Genomic DNA, 23,353 nt, shown 5'->3' on the forward strand with positions numbered 1-23,353 from the left:
GTCCAGAATTCACCTTTCGGGCTGTGACAGGACTCCAAGTGAAGAACATCATTGGAAAAAGTGGATTCCCGACATCTGTGGCTGAACCAGAGAAGGAAAAGATCACCACAGCCTACCTGGAGGAGAGTGGGAAGATGGCGGCCGCACCATGAATCAAAGAACCTAAAATCAAAATGGCTGCGACCAGACCACGAGGGGCAGCATTGGAGGAGTGACACGTGGCACCGAGTGGCGAACCGGATTGGAAGGCCCCCTTAAAGGAGACCGGTGACCCAAAGAATTTAAAGGGTCAGTTTCACTCTAAAGGTGACAAGGACTTTAAAGGTAAAAATGCAGTTAGCGAATGCAGGTATGATAATGTAACGTTGAATTGTGATGCTGGAGTAACTGATGAGAAAAATGTGATGAATGCTTGTGTAAGTGATGGTAAGAACAAGTTTGTAATGCTTAATGATGATGATAGAAATTTTAAAATGACAAATGTAACCATGTATGGAGCGACCGAGATACAAGAAAGTGATGTAAGTGCTGTAAGTAACAATGTAAACAGAGATAACAGTGTAGATTTGACTATGTATGATCGGAGCCAATGTGTCAGGTATATAGGAAGTAGACTGTTAAAGGACACTGGGTTCTGCAGGGACAAGATAAATGCCAGAGGAATCCCCCCATGGGAGACCCCCAGGTCCAGCGGGCTACCTGACCACGTAGCCTGGACTCTTGGGACAAATGTGATGCCCCAGGAAGGGCTCACACACACCCAGTGGGAGCAGACCCACTACAGGGACTGTGGTCAAAGGGCAGCACAGCCACCACCACTGGCAACCTGCCCCAGATCGGCCCTACACCCCCTGGCCACCAGGATCAACACCAGGAGCGAGAGGTCTATACCCTTCAGCTTTCCTGGCAGACCCAGGGATGACCAGACTTTCATCACAAACGGTGGACAAGGAGCCCACTCAGTCCTGTGGCCCTGCCCACCACCACACACTTACCCACTCTACAGAGTATATACCCTACCCACTGCTACACTGGCTCCCCCACTGAGGGATCCCACAACAGTGACACCCACATGGTCTGTGTGTGAGGGGGAGGGAATGTATGAGGCCAGCCTCAAGCACAGGGATCACACCTGGCACCCACACAACCCTCACCACAATCTCCCACAGCCCACTACTGATCACCTCCCCAGGTCATGGCAATAAGGACTTGAAAAATGCTTAGGGGGGTGTGTTGTTATGTATGCATGCTTAAAATGTTATGATGTACTGTAATACTGAATGTACCTTCACCCTGTACGCACCTTACCTGTACACCAGCGGGTGCTGCTGCTGGAGATCTAAGGGTCACCTGCACACTGCAGGTAACCCAGTATAAAAGGGAGCTCACCTCTTGGTGTCCTCACTGTAGGAGCTGCAATAAAGGACTACAGTCTTCACAGTTTGAGTGCCATACCCCTGCCTCGTGGAGTCATTAACAGAGGGCCTACATACACAATAGTTTCCTTGAACAATACATTATGGAACCAACCAGGGAGCAGGCTATCTTTGATCAGGTATGGTGTAATGATACCGGATTAAGATATTATCTCATAGTAAAGGATCCTCAAGGAAAGAGTGTTCATAGCATGGTTGAATTTCAAATTCAGTTGGACGGTGAGAAAGTTGTACCTCAAACCAGTGTCCTGATCTTAAATAAAGATGATTACAAATGTATGCAGGCAGAGTTGGATAAAGTAGACTGGAAAAATAGAGTAGTGTGAGATGTTTGATGAACAGTGGCAGACATTTAAGGAGATATTTCATAACGCTCAACAAAAATATATTCCAGTGAGAAGGAAAGACTTTAAGATAAGGGAGAACCATCTGTGGCTAACTAAAGAAGTAAATAATCGTATCAAGTTGAAAACAATGGCATACAATTTTGCTAAGATTAATTGGAGGCTAGAGGATTGGGAAATTTTTAAAAACCAGCAAAGGACGAGTAAAAAAGTAATAAAGAGAGAGGAGATGGATTATGAGAGTAAACTAGGAAGAAATATAAAAACAGATAGTAAGAACTTCTACAGGTATATAAAAAGGAAGAGTGTAGCTAAAGTAAACATTAGCCCCTTAGAGGATGAGACTGGGGAATTAATAATGGGGTATAGAGAAATGGCAGAGATTATGAACAAATATTTTATATTGGTCTTCATAGTAGAAGACACTAAAAACATCCCAATAATAGATAATCAACATGCTAAAGAGGAGGGGGGAACTTAAAACAATAACGATGACTAAAGAAGAGGCACTCAGTAAAATAATGGAACTAAAGGTGGACAAGTCCCCTGGACCTGATGGCCTGCATCCTCGGGTCTGAAATTAAGTGGCTGCAGAGATAGTGGATGCATTGGTTGCAATCTATCAAAATTTCCTCGAGTCTAGAGAGATCCCAGTGGATAGGAAAACTGCAAATGTAACGGCCCTATTTAAAAAAGAAGGGAGACAGAAAACAGAAAACTCATTATCCTCGGCAGTACCTCAAAATCGAGGAAGACTTGCTTCCACTCTAAGAATGAATTCTTAGGTGACTGACCAGTCCAATACGGGAATTACAATCTCTGTCACAGGTGGGACAGACAGTCATTGAAGGAAAGGGCGGATGGTTTGCCGCAAGCTCCTTCCACTGCCTGTGCTTGCTTTCTGCATGCTCACGGCGACGAGAATCAAGATACTCAGCGCCCTCCTGAATGCTCTTCCTCCATTTAGGGCGGTCTCTTGCCAGAGACTCCCAGGTGTTGGTGGGGATGTTGCATTTTATCAAGGAGGCTTTGAGGGTGGCCTCGAAACGTTTCCTCTGCTCACCTGAGGATCGCTTGCCATGTAGGAATTCCAAGTCAAGCGCTTGCTTTGGGAGTCTTGTGTCAGGCATGCGAACAATGTGGCCATCCCAACGGAGCTGGTCGAGTGTGGTCAGTGATTCGATGCTGGGGATGTTGGCCTGATCGAGAACATTAACATTGGTGCGTCTATCCTCCCAGGGGATTTGCAGGATCTTGCGGTGACATCGTTGGTGGTATTTCTCCAGCGATTTGAGGTGTCTACTCTATATGCTCCAAAGCTCTGAGCCATACAGGAGGGCGGGTATCACTGCAACCCTGTAGACCATGAGCTTGGTGCCAGATTTGAGGGCCTGATCTTTGAAAACTCTCTTCCTCAGGCGGCCGATGTCTGCCCTTGCTGATAATAGGATCCCAAGGTATGGATATTGATGACTGGGGGGCAGTGGCGGGGTCAGGTTTTTGGAGGACCTTTGTCTTATGGATGTTTAGTGTAAGGCCCATGCATTCGTACACATCAACGAAGATGTTGACTATGACTTGGAGTTCAGCCTGTATGTGCATATACGCAAGTATCATCTGCATTACTGTAGCTCGACGACAGAGGCTAGGATAGTCAACTATAGGTCAGTTAGCTTTACATCTGTCGTTGGGAAAATGCTTAAGTCTATTATTAAGGAAGTAGTAGCAGGACATTTGGAAAATCAGAATGCAGTCAAGCAGATTCAGCATGGTTTAATAAAGGGAAATCATGTTTGACAAATTTGCTGGAGATCTTTGAGGATGTAACAAGCAGGGTGGATAAGGGGGAACCAGTGGATATGGTGTATTTGGATTTCCAGAAGGTATTCGATAAAGTGCCACATAAAAGGTTAGGGGTAATATATTAGCATGGATAGAGGATTGGCTAACTAACAGAAAACAGAGAGTCGGGATAAATGGGTCATTTTCCAGTTGGCAAACGGTAACTTGTGGGGTGCCACAGGGATCGGTGCTGGGGCCTCAACTATTTACAATATATATTAATGATTTGGATGAAGGGACCAAGTGTAATGTAGCGAAGTTTGCTGATGATACAAAGATGGGTGGGAAAGCAAGTTGTGAGGAGGACATAAAAAATCTGCAAAGGAATATAGACAGGCTAAGTGCGTGGGCAAATATTTGGCAGATGGAGTATAATGTGAGAAACTGTGTGGTTATCCATTTAAGCAGGAAAAATAAAAAAGCAAATTTTTATTTAAAAGGAGAGAGTTTACTAAAATGCTGCAGTACAGATGGACATGGGGTTCCTTGTTCATGAAACACAAAAAGTTAGTATGCAGGTACTGTAATTAACCAGGAAGCAAATGGAATGTTGGCCTTTATTGCAAGGGGGATAGAGTATAAAAGCAGAGAAATCCTGCTACAACTGTACAGGATATTGGTGAGACCACATCTAAAGTACTGTGTACAGTTTTTGTCTCCTTATTTAAAGATAAATATATTTGCATTGGAGGCAGTTCAGAGAAGATTCACTAGGTTGATTTCTGAGATGAACATAAGAATATAAGAACATAAGAAATAGGAGCAGAAGTAGGCCTGAAGGTCCCTCGAGCCTGCTCCGCCATTCAATAAGATCATGGCTGATCTGATCATGGACTCAGCTCCACTTCCCTGCCCGCTCCCCGTATCCCCTTATCCCGTTATTGTTTAAGAAACTGTCTATTTCTGTCTTAAATTTATTTAATGTCCCAGTTTCCACTGCTCTCGAAGGCAGAAAATTCCACAGATTCACAACCCTCTGAGAGAAGAAATTTCTGCTCTTCTCAGTTCTAAATAGGCGGCCTCTTATTCTAAGATCATGCCCTCTAGTTTTTGTCTCCCCCACCAGTGGAAACATCCTCTCTGCATCCACGTTGTCAAGCCCCCTCATAATCTTATACGTTTCTATAAGATCACCTCTCATTCTTCTAAATTCCAATGAGTAGAGGCCCAACCTACTCAACTTTTTCTCACTAGTCAACCCTGTCATCCCCGGGATCAATCTAGTGAACCTTCTCTGAACTGCATCCACAGCAAGTATATCCTTTCGTAAATATAGAAACTAAAACTGCACGCAGTATTCCAGGAGTGGCCTCATCAATATCCTGTACAGCTGTAACAAGACTTCCCTGCTTTTATACTCCATCTCCTTTGCAATAAAGGCCAAGATTCCGTTGGTCTTCCTGATCACTTGCTGTACCTGCATACCATCCCCCTGTGTTTAATACACAAGTACCCCCAGGTCCTGCTGTACTGCAGCACTTTGCAATCTTTCTCCATTTAAATAATAACATGCTTTTTGATTTTTTTCTGCCGAAGTACATGACCTCACACTTTCCAACATTATACTCAATCGGCCAATTTTTTGCCCACTCACTTAGCCTGTCTATGTCCTTCTGCAGCCTCTTTATGTCCTTCTCACACACTGCCCTTCCTTCCATCTTTGTATCATCAGCAAACTTGGCTACGTTACACTCAGTCCCCTCTTCCAAGTCGTTAATATAGATTGTAAATAGTTGGGGTTCCACCACTGATTCCTGTGGCACCTCAGTCATTACTGACTGCCAACCAGAGAATTAACCATTTATCCCAACTCTCTGTTTTCTGTTTGTAAGCCAATCTCCTATCAATGCTAATATATTACCCCCAACCCCGTAAACTTTTATCTTGTGCAGTAACCTTTTGTGTGGCACATTGTCAAATGCCTTCTGGAAGTCCAAATACACCACATCCACTGGTTCCCCTTTATCCACCCTGTTTGTTACACCCTCAAAGAATTACAGCAAACGTGACTTCCCCTTCATAAATCCATGCTGACTCTGCCTGACCGAATTTTGCTTTTCCAAATGTCCTGTTACTGCGTCTTTAATAATGGACTCCAACATTTTCCCAACCGCAGATGTTGGGTTAACTGGTCGATAGTTTCCTGCTTTTTGTCTGCCTCCTTTTTCGAATAGGGGTGTTACATTTGCAGTTTTCCAATCTGCTGGGACCTCCCCAGAATCCAGGGAATTTTGGTAAATTACAACCAATGCATCCACAATCCCTGCCGCTATTTCTCTTAAGACCCTAGGATGCAAGCCATCAGGTCCAGGGGATTTATCTGCCTTTAGTTCCATTATCTTACTGAGCACCGCCTCCTTAGTGATTGTAATTGTGCTAAGTTCCTCCTCCCCTATAGCCCCTTGACTATCCACTGTTGGAATATTGTATGTCTCCTCTACCGTAAAAACTGATACAAAATACTTGTTTAGAGTTTCTGTCATCTCCATGTTCCCCATTACTAATTCCACGGTCTCGTCCTCTAAAGGACCAACATTTACTTTTGCCACTCTTTTTCTTTTTATATACCTATAGAAACTCTTACGTTCAACCCCTTACTATAAGGGGTTGACTTATGAAGAAATGTTGAGCCGGTTGGGCCTATGCTCATTGGAATTTAGAAGAATGAGAGGTAATCTTGTTGAAACATATAAGATAGTGAGGGGGCTCAACAAAGTAGATCCAGAGTGCATATTTCCAATTGTGGGGGAATCTAGAACTAGGGGGCATAGTTTAAGAATAAGGGGTCGCCCATTTAAAACTGAGATGAGGAGGAATTTCTTCTCTCAGGGGGTCGTAAATCTATGGAATTCTCTGCCCCAGAGAGCTGTGGAGGCTGGGTCATTGAATATATTTAAGGTGGAGATGGACAGATTTTTGAATGATAAGGTAAGAGGGACAGAAAGTGGAGCTGAGCCCAAGATCAGATCAGCCATGATCTTATTAAATGGCGGAGCAGGCTTGATGGGCCAAATGGCCTACTCCTGATCCTATTTCTTATGTTCTTATGTTATGTTATTATGTTTGCCTATTAATTAAGTGGAGTTTGCATGTAAAGTATAGTGAACAATAGAGGACGTGATTGTGGAGCCACAGAACTTTGACCACAGGGTGAAAAAAGGAAGTGGCAGGAATGGAATCTGGGAAAAAAAGGCGATTTATTGCACAGAATTGAAAGAAGAACAATCAGAAAGTAGCATATCAATAAGATTATTTCTACCCAAGGGAGTGGTTAATATTCATTTGCTTATTCATATGTGATATTTACTTCACTGGTTAAAGTCAGAAGATTTTGGGTTCAAGTCCCACTCCAGGGACTACAGCACAAAAAATCTAGGCTGACAGTCCAATGGAGTGCTGAGGGAGTGCTACAATGTCAGAGGTGCCATCTTTTGGATGAGATGTTAAACCGAGGCCCTGTCTGCTCTTTCAAGTGGAAGTAAAAGAACCCATGGCACTATTTTGAAGAAGAGCAGGGAAATTATCTCCGGTGTCCTGGCCAATAATTATCCCTCAATCAACATAACAAAAAAACAGATTATCTGGTCATTATCACACTACTGTTTTTGGGAGCTTACTGTGCACAAATTGGCTGCCACGTTTCCCACATTACAACTGTGATTGTACTCTAAAAAGGACTGTAAAACGCTTTGAGACATCCGGTGGTTGTGAAAGGCGCTATATAAATCCAAGTCTTTCTTTCTTTCTTTCTTTCTTTCTTTCTTTCTTTCATAGAAACATAAAAACATCGAAAATAGGTGCAGAAGTAGGCCATTCGGCCCTTCTAGCCTGCACCGCCATTCAATGAGTTCATGGCTCAACATGCAACTTCAGTATCCCATTCCTGCTTTCTCGCCATATCCCTTGATCTCCCTAGTAGTAAGGACTACATCTAACTCCTTTTTGAATATATTTAGTGAATTGGCCTCAACAACTTTCTGTGGTAGAGAATTCCACAGGTTCACCACTCTCTGGGTGAAGACGTTTCTCCTCATCTCAGTCCTAAATGGCTCACCCATTATCCTTAGACTGTGATCCCTGGTTCTGGACTTCCCCAACATTGGGAATATTCTTCCTGCATCTAACCTGTCTGAACCCATCAGAATTTTAAACGTTTCTATGAGTCCTCTCTCATTCTTCTGAACTCCAGTGAATACAAGCCCAGTTGATAAGTCAGTCCCGCCATCACCGGAAATCAGTCTGGTGAACCTTCGCTGCACTCCCTCAATAGCAAGAATGTCCTTCCTCAAGTTAGGAGACCAAAACTGTACACAATACTCTAGGTGTGGCCTCACCAAGGCCCTGTACAACTGCAGCAACACCTCCCTGCCCCTGTGCTCAAATCCCCTCGCTATGAAGGCAAACATGCCATTTGCTTTCTTAACCGCCTGCTGTACCTGCATGCTAAACTTCAATGACTGATGTACCATGACACCCAGGTCTCGTTGCACCTCCCCTTTTCCTAATCTGTCACCATTCAGATAATAGTCTGTCTCTCTGTTTTTACCACCAAAGTGGATAACCTCACATTTATCCACATTATACTTCATCTGCCATGCATTTGCCCACTCACCTAACCTATCCAAGTCACTCTGCAACCTCATAGCATCCTCCTCGCAGCTCACACTGCCACCTAACTTAGTTCATCCGCAAATTTGGAGATACTACATTTAATCCCCTCGTCTAAATCATTAATGTACAGTGTAAACAGCTGGGGCCCCAGCACAGAACCTTGTGGTACCTCACTAGTCACTGCCTGCCATTCTGAAAAGTCCCCATTTACTCCTACTCTTTGCTTCCTGTCTGCCAACCAGCTCTCAATCCATGTCAGCACACTACCCCCAATCCCATGTGCTTTAACTTTGCACATTAATCTCTTGTGTGGGATCTTGTCGAAAGCCTTCTGAAAGTCCAAATATACCACATCAACTGGTTCTCCCTTGTCCACTCTACTGGAAACATGCTCAAAAAATTCCAGAAGATTTGTCAAGCATGATTTCCCTTTCACAAATCCATGCTGACTTGGACCTATCATGTCACCTCTTTCCAAATGCGCTGCTATGACATCCTTAATAATTGATTTCATCATTTTACCCACTACTGAGGTCAGGCTGACCGGTCTATAATTCCCTGTTTTCTCCCTCCCTCCTTTTTTAAAAAGTGGGGTTACATTGGCTACCCTCCACTCGATAGGAACTGATCCAGAGTCAATGGAATGTTGGAAAATGACTGTCAATGTCAGGCCACCTCCTTAAGTACTCTGGGATGCAGTCCATCAGGCCCTGGGGATTTATCGGCCTTCAATCTCATCAATTTCCCCAACACATTTTCCCGACTAATAAGGATTTCCCTCAGTTCCTCCTCCTTACTAGACCCTCTGACCCCTTTTATATCCGGAAGGTTGTTTGTGTCCTCCTTAGTGAATACCGAACCAAAATACTTGTTCAATTGGTCTGCTATTTCTTTGTTCCCCGTTATGACTTCCCCTGATTCTGACTGCAGGGGACCTACGTTTGTCTTTACAAACCTTTTTCTCTTTACATACCTATAGAAACTTTTGCAATCCGTCTTAATGTTCCCTGCAAGCTTCTTCTCATACTCTATTTTCCCTGCCCTAATCAAACCCTTTGTCCTCCTCTGCTGAGTTCTAAATTTCTCCCGGTCCCCGGGTTCGCTGCTATTTCTGGCCAATTTGTCTGCCACTTCCTTGGCTTTAATACTATCCCTGATTTCCCTTGATAGCCACGGTTGAGCCACCTTCCCTTTTTTATTTTTACGCCAGACAGGAATGTACAATTGTTGTAGTTCATCCATGCGGTCTCTAAATGTCTGCCATTGCCCATCCACAGTCAACCCCTTAAGTATCATTCGCCAATCTATCCTAGCCAATTCATGCCTCATACCTTCAAAGTTACCCTTCTTTAAGTTCTGGACCACGGTCTCTGAATTAACTGTTTCATTCTCCACCCTAATGCAGCATTCCACCATATTATGGTCAGTCTTCCACAAGGGGCCTCGCACAACGAGATTGCTAATTAATCCTCTCTCATTACACAACACCCAGTCTAAGATGGCCTCCCCCCTAGTAGGTTCCTCGACATATTGGTCTGAAAAACCATCCCTTATGCACTCCAGGAAATCCTCCTCCACCGTATTGTTTCCAGTTTGGTTAGCCCAATCTATGTGCATATTAAAGTCACCCATTATAACTGCTGCACCTTTATTGCATGCACCCCTAATTTCCTGTTTGATGCTCTCCCCAACATCACTGCTACTGTTTGGAGGTCTGTACACAACTGCCACTATCGCTTTTTGCCCTTTGGTGTTCTGCAGCTCTACCCATATAGATTCCACATCATCCAAGCTAATGTCCTTCCTAACTATTGCATTAATCTCCTCTTTAACCAGCAATGCTACCCCACCTCCTTTTCCTTTTATTCTATCCTTCCTGAATGTTGAATACCCCTGAATGTTGAGTTCCCAGCCCTGATCATCCTGGAGCCACGTCTCTGTAATCCCAATCACATCATATTTGTTAACATCTATTTGCACAGTTAATTCATCCACCTTATTACGGATACTCCTTGCATTAAGACACAAAGCCTTCAGGCTTGTTTTTTTAACACCCTTTGTCCTTTTAGAATTTTGCTGTACAGTGGCCCTTTTTGTTCTTTGCCTTTGGTTTCTCTGCCCTCCACTTTTCCTCATCTCCTTTCTGTCTTTTGCTTTTGTCTCCTTTTTGTTTCCCTCGGTCTCCCTGCATTGGTTCCCATCCCCCTGCCATATTAGTTTAACTCCTCCCCAACAGCACTAGCAAACACTCCCCCTAGGACATTGGTTCCGGTCCTGCCCAGGTGCAGACCGTCCGGTTTGTACTGGTCCCACCTCCCCCAGAACTGGTTCCAATGCCCCAGGAATTTGAATACCTTCCTGTTGCACCACTGCTCAAGCCACGTATTCATCTGTGCTATCCTGCGATTCGTACTCTGACGAGCACGTGGCACTGGTCGCAATCCCGAGATTACTACTTTTGAGGTCCTACGTTTTAATTTAGCTCCTAGCTCCTTAAATTCGTTTCGTAGGATCTCATCCCTTTTTTTACCTATGTCGTTGGTACCAATGTGCACCATGACAACTGGCTGTTCTCCTTCCCTTTTTAGAATGTCCTGCACCCGCTCTGAGACATCCTTGACCCTTGCACCAGGGAGGCAACATACTATCCTGGAGTCTCGGTTGCGGCCGCAGAAACGCCTATCTATTCCCCTCATAATTGAATCTCCTATCACTATCGCTCTTCCACTCTTTTCCCTGCCCTCCTGTGCAACAGAGGCAGCCATGGTGCCATGAACTTGGCTGCTGCTGCCCTCCCCTGATGAGTCATCCCCCTCAATAGTACTCAAAGCAGTGTATCTGTTTTGCAGGGGGATGACCACAGGGGACCCCTGCACAACCTTCCTTGCACTACTCTTCCTGCTGGTCTTCCATTCCCTAGCTGGCTGTGGACCCTTCTCCTGCGGTAAGACCAACTCGCTACACGTGCTACTCACGTCATTCTCAGCATCATGGATGCTCCAGAGTGAATCCATCCTCAGCTCCAATTCCGCAATGCGGTCCGTCAGGTGCTGGAGGCGGATACACTTCCCGCAGATGTAGTCGTCAGTGACACTGGAAGTGTCCCTGAGTTCCCACATGGTACAGGAGGAGTATATCACGTGACCGAGCTCTCCTGCCATGACTTAACCCTTAGATACACTTAAATTGGTGACAACACTGTTACAGGTTACTGACTGATATAAAAAAGAAAAAGAAAAACTACTTACCAATCACCAGCCAATCACTTACCCCTTTGGCTGTGACGTCACCTTTTGATTCCTTTCTACTTCTTTTCTGTTTTTTCTCCCAGCTGGAGCTGCACAAGCTGGGCCTTTTATAGGCCTCACCACGCTGCTCCCGCCTCTCGCCGACTGCCCCTGCCTGTGGAACACCCGCTGGGCCTTTTATAGGCCTCACCACGCTGCTCCCGCCTCTCGCCGACTGCCGCTGCCTGTGGAACACCCGCTGGGCCTTTTATAGGCCTCACCACGCTGCTCCCGCCTCTCGCCGACTGCCGCTGCCTGTGGAACACCCGCTGGGCCTTTTATAGGCCTCACCACGCTGCTCCCGCCTCTCGCCGACTGCCGCTGCCTGTGGAACACCCGCTGGGCCTTTTATAGGCCTCACCACGCTGCTCCCGCCTCTCGCCGACTGCCGCTCTTTTCTTTCTTTCATTCTTTCTTCCTTTCACTTATTCCATATCAATAAGGTCACCACCCAACTAACATGGAGTCTCCTCAGATGCTTACCCCGACCTCATTTAAATCCCACCCAATCCAGGCGGCCACACAAAATTTGGGCAGGATCAGCATCTGGGGTCACCTTGCAGGAGTCTCTAGCTCCTCATTTACTCTATCAAAACCATTTTTAACAACAACAATAACTTGAATTACTATAGCACCTTTAATGTAGTAAAACATCCCAAGACACCTCACAGGAGGGTTATCAAATAAAATTTGACACCGAACCACATAAGGAGATATTAGGGCTGGTGACCAGAAGCTTGGTCAAAGAGGTAGGTTTTATGGAATGCCTAAAAGAAGGGAAGAGAGATAGAGAGGCAGAAAGATTTAGGGAGGGAATTCCAGAGTTTAAGGCCCAGGCAGCTGAAGGCACGACCGTCAATTGGCAGAGCGATTAACATCAAAGATGCACAAGGTGCTAGAATTGGGGGAGTGCAGATATCTTGGAGGATTGAAGGGCTGGAGGAAATATAAAGACTGTGAGATGGTCATGGCAATCAATGCTTTTGAATCCACAGGTTCGCCCATGACGGCTCGCCAAATCAGAGCCTGGACAACCAGCGACCCCACGTTATCCTTAGTCAAAAGATGTGTTTTAACTGGTGACTGGGCAGAGGCTCGCGATGCCTGCCCCAAGGAGATCAAACCTTTCCATAGGCGCATGCATGAACTATCACTACAGGCAGACTGCCTGATGTGGGGCAGCCGAGTAGTTATGCCCTTGTGAGGCAGAGAGGCGTTTGTCCGGGAGCTCCACCGCGAGCACCCAGGGATTATTCTCCCACCCAGGGATCGTTCTTATGAAGGCCATAGCCAGATCCCACGTCTGGTGGCCTGGTATTGACGCAGACTTGGAGCTCTGCATCCGGCGGTGCACCATTTGTGCCCAACTCATTAATGCCCCCAGGGAGGCCCCCCTAAGCCCCTGGCCCTGGCCCACCAAACCGTGGTCCCGGGTGCATGTAGACTATGCAGGCCCATTCATGGACAAAATGTTCCTCGTAGTCGTCGATGCATTTTCAAAGTGGATCGAGTGCACCATTTTAAACTCGAGCACCACCTCCACCACTGTGGAGAGCCTTAGAACCATGTTTGCAATGCATGGAATTCCTGACATATTGGTCAGTGATAATGGTCCGTGCTTCACCAGCGCAGAATTTCAAGATTTCATAGTTGACCACGGCATAAATCACATTAAGACGGCACCATTCAAGCCGGCTTCCAACGGCCAAGTGGAGAGAGCAGTGCAAATCATTAAACAAGACATGATAAAAATCCAAGGTCCCACGCTGCAGAGCCGCCTGTCGCGACTGCTGCTGGCATACAGATCTCGTCCGCATTCTTTGACTGGGGTTCCCCCCGTGCAATTATTGATGAAGCGGACCTTAAAGACTAGGCTCTCGTTAATCCTCCCAGACATGCATGAAATTGTAGAGGCAAAGCGCCGGAAGCTGACTGAGTACCATGACCGAAATTCGAGGGGGAGGTGGAATGAGATCGGGGACAAAGTGTTTGTGCTAAACTATGGCAGGGGTCCCAAATGGCTTGCAGGGACAGTAACAGGCAAGGAAGGAAACAGGCTACTGGTTATACAAATGGACAATGGCCAAACCTGCCGGAGGCATGTAGACCAAGTAAAAGTAACTTCACCAACAACACTGCAGAATCAGAGGCAGACCACACCTGGTGGACAGACAGAGGGAACAACCTGAGGAAAGGGCAGTCTCAACAGACAGCCCAGGCGAGATACCAGCAATCATACTGAATGAAACAGACAGCCCAGGCGAGATACCAGCAATCACACCGAAAGAAAAACAAGCAACAAGGCAAACAACTGAACCACAACTAAGACGCTCCATGCGAGAGCGTAGACCACCTGAGAGACTGAATCTATAAAGACAATAAGACCCTGGGGGAGGGTGATGTCATGTATCTCACACTACTGTATATAACTGTATCTTACCATGCTATACATGACTGTAACTAGATATGACCTGTAACCACAAGCATACTTTACCACCAGGGGTGCACTTGCAGGAGACACTGGATACCTGTTCCACACAGATATTTAAAGGCAGGTCTCAAGCAAGTGTGGCACTCGAGAGCTGTGAAATAAAGGCGCAGGTCCAGAGTGACCATGACTTCAGCATGTGCCTCATGTGAGTCTGTACTGCAGGGTCAGGACTTTACATTGGGTCTCCTGTAACCAACAGAAAGATGAAGGCAAAAGCACCAAAGTTTCTTAGACTGCTAACCAGGAAAATCTACCTTCCCTCCCCTTGTTCTGATAGCACCATATCTATCTCCAATCCTTCCTGCTTCTGCCCTATTCCATTTTATCTGATCCATTCTTTCCATTGTGAAAACATGGTGAAAGGATTAGGCAAGCACACCAGCATGGTTGAAAGGCAGGAGAGTTGCTGAGATAAATCACAAGGCAGTGGTTATTGCCGGCCGGCTGGGATTTTAGAAACCATTAGACTATAGGAGGAAGGAAAAATTAATAGCGCTTGAAAATCCTGCACCACAGGATTGCCGCTTCCCGCTACCAAAATTGTACATTATTTTCAAGATTAATGACTACTCGCCCAATGGAGAATAACTTAAAAATATGTGTTCACTGTTGAGGCGCTAATGTGCGAAACCTTAAAAACAAGATAAAATAATTGACTGCATAATTTAGCATATGATTTTAATTAAATAAGCAATCACTGCAGTACTGAAATAAAGTCTTATAAATTTATGATGTGCTCTGCTGCTCCAGTCGCATTAAGTTGTCTAAGAGACTGGTTATTCTTGATTAGCAATAACTGAAAGTTGCAGACTCGCCGTGAAATTTAATGGGGAAGGCCGGGAAAGGGGGGGCGGTGGCGGGGAGGCGGGGGTGGAAAGTTAATCATTTTCCAGTGCTTCACCTCAGAAAAAAGCTTGCAACAACTGTGAAAGTTGCAAGAGTGGGGAACAAGAAAAATAAACTGGCAGATTAGATTTACAACTGAGATTCACACTTTGTGTCAGCCGTGGCTCAGTGGGTAGCACATTTGCCTTTGAGTCAGAAGGTTGTGAAGGTTTAAGTCTCACTCCAGGGACTTGCTATTTTCCCCAGTGAAGATTTCTGGCGTCCACTCACCTTTACGCATGTTTTTCTCACCACTGTCAGCGGCGAAAAAAATCGCCAGTCTACCTGAAATGAAAGCTATTTTATATGCCGCACTACCCGAGTTCATTTGGGTGGCGGAGCTTACAGTGTGCACCGAAAATTCACTGCACATGCTCTTAAATTTAAAAAAAACTCTCAGCCTATGCGTTGTAAAAGAAAATTTAAAAAATCTCAGCACATTTAGGGTCTGCCTGGTCTGGATCACCAGTGAGAATCCATTGGTGGCAGAGGTGGATTTGCAGATAGGAACTACAGCTTCAATTAAAAGATGGATGCAAGGGAAGGGTGCAGAGGAGGGAAAAGGGTCAAAGACGGAGATGGGGAAGCTGTAAGGCCCAAGAGATTTCTCGTGGAAGAACTTGAGCCCCTGGTAGATATAATTGAGAGTAGATGGGAAGTTCTTGAAAACAAGGGAACTTCGGTAAAAAGAAACGTAAACCCTCTGTACTCGCAAAAGTTTAGGTCCAGGTTGCAGTAGAGTTTAATGCAATGTCATTGCTGCCATTTACATTCTAACCCCCAAGACCAAAGTCAGGGGTTGATCCACAGGCTGAGGATGATTCCGAAGAGGAACCCAGGCCTTCCACAATGACACATGCTAGCTCTGTCCCTGTCGTAACCCAACAACAAGAAACACACCGTCGAAAAGAAAACAGAAAAAACTTTGAAGTGGGGGGATGAGGAAGCAGAAGTCTGCAACAACGGACATGCGCAGGAGTAGCGGCATCTACTAGGGCAGGAGTGGCGCACAGCGCTAACTAGGAGGATTGATAGCTTTGTTTGTTTGTTCATTGAAAATTTTAACACAAAATTTATTAAAGTTATTAAAGTTATTAAAGTTAAAAGATAAGTTATGTTAAGCTAAGTACAACTGTGCTGTACAAATGTTTAATAAAAACATATTTATTTTGGACTTTTAACCTGAATCTTGCACATTATTTTTTTAATCCAGCACTATAAAATCTTTTTAGATTATGTCATGGATTCGACAGGCCAACTTGTAACCTGTAAGTTTAAATTAAACAGGGGCAGGTTCCAGTACTACGGTGTTCATGGATCCTGACTTGTTCTGGATCACTGATACATGCAACGCAGGACCATGGTGCATGTATCAGTGACCCAGAACAAGTCAAGATCCATGAACACCTTGGTACTAGTAAAGCCGGAATTTTCGAATGTAACCCAATTTGAGGCAGTAAATGAATGATAGGAGCCTGGTGGCACAAACAAGCAGACCCATTTAGGCGGGATTCAATTTAGATCACAAGTATTATGCTCAATTCATATTTGACCAGGCTCTTTGCAATAACTACTACAGAGAGTCCAGACATTTTTCGAGATTCTAATAAGGTTTACATCAATCAATCAATTATTAATTTTAATCGGTAAGAACATCTGATTGGGAATCAAGTTGTCATTAGGTAGGCTTCAATACAAGGTGGTAAACATACTTATGTGGTTGATCAGTCCCTATTCTAGTGGATAATAACATTTTTACACAAATAAAATATCCCATAAAATATATTATTGTTTATACAGGTCAACCTAAGCATTGCAACACTGCCTTCAAACATTGAAAATTTAAGGGAGACTATTTAAAAACAAAAATCAATGTCCAGTCTTTAATATAATGCAGTGATCCTTTCCAGTGTGCCTGGAGTGTGTTGCACTGTCTTGTGTGGAGGACCATCGGCCAGGGATAGCAGCGGGTCGGCTGCTTGAAAAGTTTCTCTCCGAAGGAAAAGGCTACCCTGGATGTTTTCTGAAGAAAGGCTCAACTTGATTTGTCTGCTGTTTGGGAGAAGAGGCTACTCTGCATTTTTGTTGATGTTTCTTGGAAATATCTTTGGCAATTTGGATGGAGTTGGAATTTCGAGGGAAAAGGATGGTCGGGAAGATTTGTTTTAAATTCGCCTGCAGTTTTTTCACCAATGGAAGAGACCTAACAGTAAGTTTTATTTTAGTTGCTTTACTTTTAAACTCCAGTTATTTGCTCCACATGGAGGACCTTCCGCAAGGGATAGGAGCGGGCCAGCGCCGATTTCTTTAAGTGAAGGCAGAGTTTTTACAAACGGTCTTCAATGTGTTTGTGCACGGTTTAAAAAAAAAATGGTGGTGGGAAAAATAGCCTTAATGGCCAGAAACGGCGCGTAATCACCTTTTTACCGTACACCAGCAACAGAATATATGGCACCAAAAATTCTGGCACTGATTGTTCAAACATTGGGGGAACTTAATGCCCATCCGCGCCAGAAAAATCGCTGGCCGCCAATAAGTCGGCGCCCACGCTGGGGAAAATAGGGGCCTTGAGCACATAAATCTAGGTTGACGCTCCAGTGCAGTGCTGAGGGAGTGCTGCACTGTCGGAGGTGCCGACTTTCAGATGAGACGTTAAACCGAGGCCCTGTCTCTTGGGTGGGCATAAACGATCCCATGGCACTATTTTGAAGAAGAGCAGGGGAGTTCTCCCCGGTGTCCTGGCCAATATTTATCCCTCACTCAACATAACAAAAACAGATTATCTGGTCATTATCACATTACTGTTTGTGGGAGCTTACTGTGCGCCAACTGGCAGCCACGTTTCCCACATTACAACAGTAACTACACTCCAAAACTACTTCATTGGCTGTAAAGTGCTTTGAGACATCCGGTGGCCGTGAAAGGCACTATACAAATGCTAGTCTTTCTTTTTCTTGAATGGGCTGTGGGATGTCAGGGCGGCACAGTAGGTCTGGGTGAGGGGAGAGCCCTTCAATATTTACCACAGCAATGCGAAGATAATCAGGTGGATATTGGGCTGTTGAAAAAGAACTATCATGAAAAAAAGGCAAAGGGACTGCCAGGGGTGTGAGAGCACTGCTGCAGAATTCATAGGTTTGAAAAATGTTTTGCGCCATGCATAGCTCAGTGTTGGGATGGCCCCTTGCTGAATAATATTTATTTTCTATCAGATAAACAATTAAAATTTGACAGATGTTATAAATAAAGAGGCATAAATAGCACAGATGTGGGAAAAAAATGAACCCTGATTAACCGTAACCCTAGCCTGAGGGGTGGTGACGGGAGTATTTGTTGGTAGAATTGGCTGATCCATCACAACTAAGTGTGGAAATAGAATATATTTTCACACCTTTCGTCTTGCCTGGGCCATGAAATAATGGGATTTAGTAATGCGTCACAATGTTAATGAAAACTTTAAGCTCCCTTGTCGCTGTGCAGGAAACCTCTAATCCAGCTGTGGGCAAAGATGAATAAGGACAAAATAGAGTTTCCATCCAAGGTTTTGTGTACAATTACTTCAAAGTAATGATGGGATCAATTTTGAGTGAAATGATTGTTTGTCCAACTTTTTCAGTGCTTGCTGGTGCAGTTAAGGACACTCAATCATCCCCTGTTGCTCTGGTAGTCGGTCCATGCTGTAAACAATGCACTTCAGAATCTTGATGAGACCACCACAGAGTAACATCGAGACCACAGGTCACAGCATCTTCTCCCTCAGCTCGAATCTAAGATCTAAAATGCTGTGGTGAAAATACAAATACAATGCACCAAAACAAAGTAAAACAAAAACATCTAACATCGATAAGATTTAATAGTTTCACAAAACGATTAATGTCAGGGAAACAGATTTGGAATGTTGGATTTTTCTGAAATATCCTGTCTGGTGTTTCTTTTTCCTTCTAATAATCCACATGCCATCATAAAAATCATTAGTAGCTGGGGAAAATGTTCAAAGGTTTAAAAGAAAGACTTGCATTTATAAAAAATGTCTTTCACCAAACTCATCATCATCATCAACATAGGCAATCCCTCAGAATCGAGGAAGTCTTGCTTCCACTCCTAAAGTGAGGTCTTTGGTGGCTGAACAGTCCAATACGAGAGCCACAAACCCTGTTACAGGTGAGACAGACAAGGGAAGGGCTGGGTGAGACTGATTTGCCAAGCGTTCCTTCTGCTGCCTGTGCTTGACCTCTTCACGCTCTCGCCGTTGAGACTCGAAGAGCTCAACGCCCTCCCGGATGCACTTTCTCCACCTCGGGCGGCCTGCGGCCAGGGTCTCCCAGGTGTCAGTGGTGATGTCGCACTTTACCAGGGAGGCTTTGAGGGTGTCCGTGTAACGTTTCCGCTGCCCACCTTTGGCTCGTTTGCCATGAAGGAGCTCCGCATAGTGCATTTGCTTAGGGAGTCTCGTGTCTGTCATGTGAACTATGTGGCCTGCCCAGCGAAGCTGATCGAGTGTGGTCAGTGCTTCAATACTGGGGATGTTAGCCTGGTCGAGGACATTGATGTTGGTGCGCCTGTCTTCCCAGGGGATTTGCAGATCTTGCGGAGACATCGTTGGTGATATTTCTCCAGTAACTTGAGGTGCCTTCTATACATCGTCCATGCCTCTGAGCCATACAGGAGGGTGGGTATTACTACAGCCCTGTAGACCATGAGCTTGTTCGATTTGAGGGCCTGGTCTTCGAACACTCTTTTCCTCAGACGGCCGAAGGCTGCACTGGCGCACTGGAGGCAATGTTGAATCTCCGCATCAATGTCTGCTTTTGTTGATAGAAGGCTCCGAGATATGGGAAATGATCCATATTGTCGAGGGCCGCGCCGTGAATCTTGATGACTGAAGGGCAGTGCTGTGCGGCGAGGATAGGCTGGTGGAGGACCTTTGTCTTACGGATATTAAGCGTAAGGCCCATGTTTTCATGTGCCTCGGTGATGTGGAACCAAAATAAGTCTCAACACACAAGTCTGATAAAGAATAAAAATGTTTATTTGCAAATACCTATCGCTTGGCCAAGGGAGAGCATCAGTATGGTAGAGTTCACGCAACTCGTAAAGTGCCGTCTCACCCTTGGTTACCACCGTACAATATTTAAAGCCAAAAACCGCAAAGTGTCATCAATTCCATTACATTGGGGGCTTTTTACATGTTTGGTATGAAGCACAGACCATGTTTCCTGTTATTCAACACCTAGCCTAACTGCAAGTCATATTCTGTTACTTTCGCTATGAAGAAACTTGCCACCACATCCTCTTGCAGATAAACTGCTTTATGATTGGCCTTGCGAGTTGTTGCCAGGCAAAAACACTTTACCAAAACTGCACCTGCTTACTGGCTTGTCCACTTTTCTGAACACTTTTTCCAGACTGCAATACTTATTGCACTATGGTTGGTTTCTAAAAATCCCACTTCACTTGGTGAATACATTGATTATATCCTGGAGTTCAGCCTCAGAATTTGTGCAGACGCAAGCGTCGTCCGCGTATTGCAGCTCAGCGACAGAGGTTGGGGTGATCTTGGACCTGGCCTGGAGGCGGCGTAGGTTGAACAGCTTCCCACTGCATCAGTAGTTTAGTTCCACTCCAGCGGGAAGCTTGTTGACTGTGAGGTGGAGCATAGCGGAGAGGAAGATTGAGAAGAGGGTTGGAGCAATGACGCAGCCCTGTTTGACCCCGGTCCAGACGTGGATTGGGTCTGTAATGGATCCGTTGATAAGGATCACGGCCTGCATGTCGTCGTGGAGCAGGTGAAGGATGTTGACAAACTTTTTGGGACATCCGAAACAGAGGAGAACGCTCCATAGACCCTCACGGTTGACAGTTTCAAAGGTCTTTGTAAGATCGAAAAAGGCCATGTATAAGGGCGCTGCTCCCTGCATGTTTCCTGCAGCTGTCGCGCTGCAAAGATCATGTCCATTGTGCTCCATAGGGGATGAAATCCGCACTGTGATTCCGGGAGAAGCTCCTCAGCCACAGGGAGAAGATGGTTGAGGAGAACTAGAGCGACAACTTTCCCAGTGGTTGATAGCAGGGAGATTCCTCTGTAGTTGCCGCAGTCGGACTTGTCCCTTTTTAAAAAATGGTCACGATCACTGCATCTCTAAGATCTCCCGGCATGCTCTCCTACCTCCAGATTAGAGAGATGAGGTCATGTATCCGCGCCAACAGCGCCTCTCCGCCATACTTTAGCGCCTCAGCAGGGATTCCATTTGCATCCGTAGCCTTGTTATTCTTGAGCTGTTTTATGGCTTTGCCTATCTCGTGCAGCGTTGGAGTTTCACTGAGTTGGTGGCGGGTCGCATGCTGCGGGATGGAGTTGAGAACACTCGAGTCAAAGGCAGAGTCTTGATTGCAGAGATCTTCAAAGTGTTCCTTCCAGTGGGCCCTAACAGCCTCGGTGTCCTTGATGAGTGTTTCCCCGTTCTTGGCCAGGAGTGAGGTGGGGCCTTGAGAGTTTGGACCGTAGGTGGCCTTGACTGCAGTGAAGAATCCTTGCATATCGTGGCTGTCGGCCAGTTGTTGTATCTCCTGTGCTTTCTCCATCCACCGCCTGTTCTTTAGGTCCCGGGTTTTTGTTGGACCTGAGCCTTGAGCCATCTGTAATGTTGTTTTGCAACTCCCGAGTTGGGTTGTTGCTTGAAGCTCAGAAATGCTTTGCGCTTGCGATCTATAAGTTCTTGGATCCCCTGGTCATTTTCATCAAACCAGTCCTGGTGTTTTCTGGTTGAGTGACCAAGTGTCTCTTCACAGGCACTGGTTAGAGAGGCCTGAAAGGCAGACCAAGTGCGGTGGGCATTCAGCATCTCAGGGTCATCAAGGCACGCCAGATTAGCTGTGAGGTGCTGGCTGTAAACAACTCTCTTAGATGGGTTTTTAAGTGCCCCAGCATTAACTTTCTGCGGCACTGCTTCTGCTTTGGGGATATGTTAATGTTGATGGTGGATCGGATTAGGCAGTGTCCAGTAGTCGTCAGTTCCTGTCATGGCACGGGTGATGTGCACATCCTTGCGATCCCTGGCTCGGACGATGACATAGTCAAGTAGGTGCCAGTTTTTGAAGCGAGGGTGTTGCCATGATGCCTTGTATTTGTCCCTCTGGCGGAACAGGGTGTTGGTGATGAGGAGTTCATGATATAGACATTTTGTCAGGAGTAGGGTACCACTGGAGTTGGCTTTCCCTACCCCCTCTCTGCAAATCACGCCTCCCCAGAGGTCTGTGTCTTTGCCGACCCTGGCATTAAATTCACCTAGGAGGATCAATTTGTCGCCCATGGGAACGCGGGCAAGGATGTCTCGAGGTCGGAATAAAAACCCTCTTTAGCCTCATCTGTTGCATCGAGTGTAGGGGCGTACGCACTGATGACGGTGGCACATTGGTTCCAGGATAGAGCAAGATGAAGAGTCATGAGGCGTTCGTTAACCCCGCAGGGGAAGTTCTTGAGGCGATCGACCAGCTCATTCTTGACGGCAAAGCCGACTTCATGAAGGCAGCGTTCTTCCTCCAGTTTTCCTTTCCAGAAAAAGGTATAACCTCCACCATGTTCCTTCAGCTGGCCATCCCCTGCCTGCCGGGTCTTGCTTAGGGCGGCGATGTCAATGTCAAAACGTCTGAGTTCCCGGGCAACTATGGCGGTGCAGCATTCCGGCCTCTTGCTGTTGGAATTGTCCTTGAGGATCCTGACGTTCCAGGTCCCGAACTTCATATTAATGAAGTGGAAGATGCCTGTGCGTGAGTTCTTTTTATGTGGGGTGGCCACTGCACACCGGCAACCACACGGGCTTAGCTGAACAAGGTCTTGGTCCAGTGGCAAAGGGGTCCAAGACAACTGGAGACCAGGCACAGCTCTATAAGCCTAATTGCCTACGGCGAAGTGTTGGCCGCAAGCTCGGCACGGAGTAGCGCCATTGATGGTAGATGGCCCGAGGCTTGTTTGGGGGGCAAGCATTAGGAAGGTCACTTCCAAAGTTATTTTAGAAGTTTAAAAGTATTTCCAAATTGTTTAAAAAGATTAAGAGTTGATTAAATGTTGATAAAAATTTGCAATTTATTTAGAAAGTTTCTAAAGGTTGTTAAAATGTCAAAGATGTAGATCAATAATAGGTGTTTAAACCTAAGGATGTCCCAAAGTGCTTTACAGCTAGCAAAGTACTTTTTGAAGTGTGGTTACTCTTATAATGTAATAAATGCGGCAACCAATTTGTGCACAGCAAGGTCTCATAAACAGCAACGTGATAATGACCGGATAATCCGTTTTTAGTCATGTTGGTTGAGGGATAAATATTAGCCAGGACACTGGGGAGAACTCCCCTGCTCTTCTTCGAAATAATCCGCCTGAGAGAGCAGACAGATCTTCGGTTTAATGTGTCATCTTCAGTATGTTTCCATGTTATCACAGTGCCCTTTCTTATATCATATAGA

The sequence above is a fragment of the Pristiophorus japonicus genome, chromosome 1 (assembly GCF_044704955.1).
Source record: "Pristiophorus japonicus isolate sPriJap1 chromosome 1, sPriJap1.hap1, whole genome shotgun sequence".
Lineage (NCBI taxonomy): Eukaryota > Metazoa > Chordata > Chondrichthyes > Pristiophoridae > Pristiophorus > Pristiophorus japonicus.